The following is a 6,260-nucleotide window of genomic DNA, read 5'->3' as shown; positions in this document are numbered from 1 at the left end:
ATGAAATCAAGAGCTGGATCTCTGAAAGAAATAAAATTGACAAAACTTTAGCCAGTCTCTTCAAGAAAAAAAAGAGAAGGCCCAAATAAGCAAAATGAGAAATGAAAGGAGTGACAATTGACACCCCAGAAATACAAAGAATATAAGGAAATACTACAAACAATTATGTGCTAACAATTTGGACAACCTGGAAGACATGAATAAATTCCTAGAAACATTCAGTCTCCCAAGGCTGAATCAGGAAGAAACAGAAAATCTGAACAGACCAATAACTACTAATGAAACCAAATCGTAATCAAAAAACTCCCAACAAACGAAAGACCTGAACCAGATAGTTTCACCAGTGAATTTCAGCAAACATTCAAAAAAGAATTAATACTTAACTTTCTCAAACTATGCTAAAAAATTGAAGAAGAGGGAAGGCTCCCAAACTCATTTTGTGAGGCCAGCATTACAGTGATATCAAAGTCGGAAAAGGACACTACAGGAAAAGAAAACCACAGGTTAATATCCCTGATGAAAACAGATGTAAAAATTCACAATGGAATACTAGCAAGCCAAATTCAGGAACATATTAAATGAATCACTCACCATTATCAAGTGGGATTCATCCCTAGGATGTAAGGGTGGTTCAACCTATGCGAATCAGTGTGATACAGCTTAATCATGGAACGAAAGAGAAAAATATCATGATCATCTCAATAGAGGTAGAAAAAAACATTTGACAAAACTCAACATCCATTCATGAGAAAGAATCAACAAATTAGGTATCGACGGAATGTACCTCAACATAGTAACAGCTCTATATGACAAGGCTACAGCTAACATCATACTCAAATGGTGAAAGATTGAAAGATTTTCCTCTGAGATCAGGAACAAGACAAGGGTGCCCCTTCTTACCACTCCTGTTCAACATAGTATTGGAAAGTCCTAGCCAGAGCAATTAGCCAGGGGGAAAAACCCAAAAGGCATCTGAATTATAAAGGAAGAAGTAAAATTGTCTCTATTTGCAGATGACATGATTTTATATGTAGAAAACCCTAAAGACTCCACCAAAAAAAACTGTCAGATCTAATCAATGAATTTAGTATAGTTACAGGAACAAAACAAACATACAATAATCTATAGGACGTGCTACCACGTGGATGAACCTTGAAAATATTATCTAAGTTAAGAAAGCCAGTCACAAGGACCACATTTTGTATGATTCTATTTTTATAATAGAATAGGCAAATCTATAGAAAGTAGATTATTGGTTGTCTAGGGCTGGAGGGAGAGAGAGTTTTTTTTGGTAGGAGGCAAGGAATGGTTAAGGAGCGTGGGGTTTCTTTTTAGGGCGATGAAATATTCTAAAACTGACTTGTGATGGATGCACAGCTTTGACTATTCTAAAAGCAAATGAATTGTACACTTTAAATAGGTATATTGTATGGTATAAGAACTGTAGCCCATTAAAGCTGTTTTTAAAAAAAGATTTGCTACTTCCCAAAGGAAGGTATCCAAATGGCCAAGAGACATATAAAAAAGGTGTTCAACATTATAGTTACCAGGGAAACAAATTAAAACCTCAGTGAGATACCTCTATGTACTTACTAGGATAGATCAAATTATGAACACCGATGACAAAAATTTTGGCAAGGATTTAAAGCAACCGGAAGTCTCATACATTGTTGATAGAAGTGTAAAATGGTACAACTACTTTGGAAAACAGTTTGTAGTGTCTCAAAAATTTGAACTTACACCCATTTTATGATTTTGAGCATTTCATATCTAGGTATTTACCCAAGAGAAATAAGAATATATGTCTACAAAAAGCCTTATACAAGAATACTCATAGCAGTTTTATTTATAATAGTAAAAAACTGGAACCAGTCCAAATATCCATCAATAGGACAGATTTTTAAAGCTTTAGTATATTTGTGCAATGAAAGAATATTCAGCAATAAAATGAAACTACTGATATATGCAAAAACATGAATGAATCTTTTAGACATGTAGGGCACAATAAGCCTGACACAAAAGAGTATGCACTGTTTGGTTCCTTTTATATGAAACTCTAGAACAGGCACAAGTAACCTATTGTGAAAAACAATCAGAAAGTAATAGTCTGAAAGTGGATAGATGGGGAAGGAACACTATGGAACTTTCGAGATGATGAAAATGTTCTATATCTTATAGATGTATGCATTTATCAAATTCATTGAATTGTGTACTTAAGGTTTGTGTATTTTACTTTATAAGAGGAATGTGAACGATTTTGAACTCTGGTAGGCTTGCTTTTCACAGCGGTACAGGTTAGCTATTAACAATTTTTTTCTGTTTATTGCAAGTTAGTAAATATATTCAGGATAATGAGCTTTAGGCTTCTCAATACAGAGAATAAAGTTAGTATGAAAAAAATGTTAAAAAAAAAACAAAAACAAAACTTCATAGATACAGAGAACAGATTGATTGTTGTTGGTGGGGAGCAGGGTGGGAAAAATGGATGAAGTTGGTCGAAAGGTGTAAACTTCCAGTTACAAGATAAATAAGTCCTGGGGATGTAATGTGTAGCATGGTGACTACAGTTAACAAAACTATCATATACTGGAAAGTTGCTAAGATAGTAGATCTTAAAAGTTCTCATCACACACATACAACACCTTACAACTATGTGTGGCAATAGGTGTTAATTAAACTCATTGTAGTAATCATTTCTCAATATGTACATATATCAAATCATTATGTTGTACACCTAAAACGAATGCAATGTTATGTCAATATATATCAATAAAGAGAGAAAAGGATGTATCCTGCAGTATTGGTTTGGAATTCAGAACTGGAGATATCAATATGAACTCATTATTTCTTGTATGCTTGCTGTCAGATCCTAGACACGATATCACATCAGTAGCAATAAGCACATTAAGAACTATGATCTTGATTTCGAAATACTATTTTCCACTGAAAGGAACTGCTGGAGAAAAGACTAATACCGGAACTGAATAGGAAAAGTACAGTATGAGCCTAGAGAATATTGTTGCACCAGAGAATAGGAGCTCCTACTGGCCAAATCTGGGACAATCTGAGCATCATAATAAAAATGATATTGCTAGATTATAACCTGTTCAATAAGATAGGAATCTATGAATTCAGACTGATGTAAATAAGTGAAAAGATGTCAAAAAGGAGAAAGCTCTTTATAGTAGCAACGTATACTGATGAATATAAAAGAAATGATGGAATTGGGTTGTCATCAATGGATGCTAAAACCAGTGGGTCAATTTTTTACGGAAAACAGCATATTTACATAGTCTCATCATATTTCCCGGTTACAAAGAGAAAAATAGTTAACTTTACAGTGGAGAAACTGGGCAGACACCATCTAACCAAATTTAGTAATCAAATTTAACATCACCAACATTGGGTCAAACCATCATGTGGCACAATGTTTCCAACTTATTCTCAAGTTGCTCAGAAAATGTGCGCATGCGTGAGCATGAGTGCACGCACGCACACACACACACAGGGAGAGAGAGAATGAATACAAATAAATGGGAATGATAAAGCAAATGGGGCAAAATGTAATAGTAAACACAGGGGTAAAAAGAAGTTCCTTGTACTATTCTTTCAACTTTTCAGTAAATTTGAAATTGTATCAAAACAAAGTTACCAAAAAATGTTGGAAAAGATGTTGGGAGACAATTCTCCATGGGTCTCCCATGTTTCTCCCTGTCTTGTGAGCAGAGGCACTGTTAGCTTTTGTCCCAGACTATCTTTTCAAGGACATCTGTATAGTTAAAGAGGGTTAAAAGACCACAGTTGTAACCCCTTCTGGAGCAAAGGGCAGGTTTGTTTACTGTCAAGTGTAGCAATATTATGTCTGCCACCAGGGCAACTGTTGGCAGGTTTGCTTGTAGTCCATTATCAAAGATTTAGATTCCCTAAATTCAAGGTTCCTCAGCTTTGAGGCAAATTTATTGTGTGCACAGCATCCACCTGGACCCCTGTGTCACTATTTGAGATTTTGGGGGCAAGAGGAACCAATGAATTCATGAAGCTCGTGCTACTTGATGTGTCATGAGTAATGAAGTCCTTTGTCTCTGACCCAGGAGTCTTCTGCCTTCTGCCAGTATCCATAAACTGTCACAGGCCAACCTCTTAATTTGCAAATAGAAGGAAATCTCAGACGCTTCACAATTCTTGGCAAAAAGACGTTTGAAAACAAGCAGTGTCAACTAATTTGATAAATGTTGACATGTGTTGTTTTATATTAGCAGACACCTAATAGAAGACATGGGAGCTGTATATATTTGGGGGAAAGTGTGGCTGGAGAGAAGTCTGAGAGAAGTGGAGGGAACAGATGCCAAACAACAGGGACAGGAGGAGGGAACAAAGGGTACAGAAAAGTCAGGGAGGGCAGCCAGGATTTAGATCAGAATTCTGAGATTTACAATAAGAGAAATATACTGCATCAAAAACAACATTGAAAAATTCATTTTAGATCATTTGAAATCTTGCTTCCCAGAAATTGTCATCAATTTTGGCTCAATAAAATCTTATAAAATATTTTTTAAAAAATCACCTCGGGGGGATTTTTTTGAAATTGTTTTAGTTCTTAACACCTATGTACACATAAAAGAGAAACCCAAGAGAAATTCTTCATTTGGGTTTTTAAGCTAATCGGGGCCGGAGAATGTGACGTGGTTTGTTTTTTTGCCCCTAGTAGCATATAACTCAGTGGTTGACCCACTATAAGAAACTTATTTTTTCTCTTGGTAGTAGCGATAGAAAGGGGTTGACCCCCTATGAGAAACTTATTTTTTCTGTTGGTAGTAGCGATAGAAAGAAAACAAGTTTTCATGAATCTCCTTCTGACTATTTTACTAAAAAAATGCTTTTTTCTCTTCATTATAAAGTAATAAATGTTTATTCTACTAAATTATAAAGAAAAAATTTAGATTACCCTCATTCCACTATCCAGAGAAAATCACTGTTAATATTTTAGCTTTATTTTCACTTTGCACATTTTATTGTATATAATTTTATATCATGCCTTAACTTAACATTATATTATTGTTACATCATTAAAATTTATTTGAATGCATGATTTTAAGACCACGTAATATTATATCTAATGAATCTACCATCGTATATTTAATTACATTTCTGGTTTGGCCATTTATATTGCTTTCAATTTTTTGCTTTTATGTGATAAACTCTGATTATATAGGATTAATTTCCATGGGTGGGATTATTGGATGAAGTCATTGGCCACTAGCTTTCTAGAAAAGCTCTGCCACTTTGCCATCCCATATAGAAACATACTGGTATGCATGTATATCCTGACAAAAATCTTAACCAAATTTAAGTAAAAAAATACGTGTTTAAATTTGTGATTATCAATTATTAATGAGAATATTTTAAAAATATGATCATTAATCAAACTAGTATAATATTGGCATAAAAAAAGTACATAGGTCAATGCAACAGAACAAAGAGCCAAGAAACAAGCCCACACATATATGGTCAATTAACTTATGACAAAAAAAGCCAAGAATTACAATGGGGAAAGGAGAGTCTCTTCAATAAATGGTGATGGAAAAACTGGAAAGTCATATGCAAATGAATGAAATTGAACCACTATTTAACACTACACACAATAATTAACTCAAAAATGAATTTAAGACTTGAATGTAGGACACGAACCATAAACTACTAGAAGAAAACAGGTGGTAAGCTCCTTGACATCAGTCTTGGTAATAAAATTTTCTGGATTTGGCAACAAAAGCAAAAATCAACAAGTTGGACATCAAACTAAAAAAGCTTCTGCACATCAAGGGAAACCATCAACAAAATAAAAAGGCAACCTATAGAATAGGAAATTATTTTTACAAATTATATATCTGATAAAGGGTTACTATGCGTAATACACAAAGAACTCATATAACTCAATAGCAAAAAACAAACTGATTAAAAATGGGCAGAGGATCTAATAGACATTTTTCCAGAGAAGACATACAGATGGCCAAGAAGTTCATGAAAAAGTGCTCAGCATCACTAATTATCATGGAAATGAAAACAAAACTACAATGAGAGATCCCCTCACATCTATTAGAATGGCTGTTATAAAAGACAAGAAATTAGTGTTGGTGAGGATATGGAGAAAAGGGAACACTGTGCACTGTTGGTGGGTATATATTTTGTGCAGCTGCTATGGAAAACAGTATGGGGACCCAGCAATTCTACTTCTGGGTATTCATCCTCCTCCACCAAAAAAA

This window comes from Pteropus alecto, unplaced genomic scaffold (genome assembly GCF_000325575.1).
Source record: "Pteropus alecto unplaced genomic scaffold, ASM32557v1 scaffold134, whole genome shotgun sequence".
NCBI lineage: Eukaryota > Metazoa > Chordata > Mammalia > Chiroptera > Pteropodidae > Pteropus > Pteropus alecto.
Note: the sequence above shows the minus strand (reverse complement) of the source record.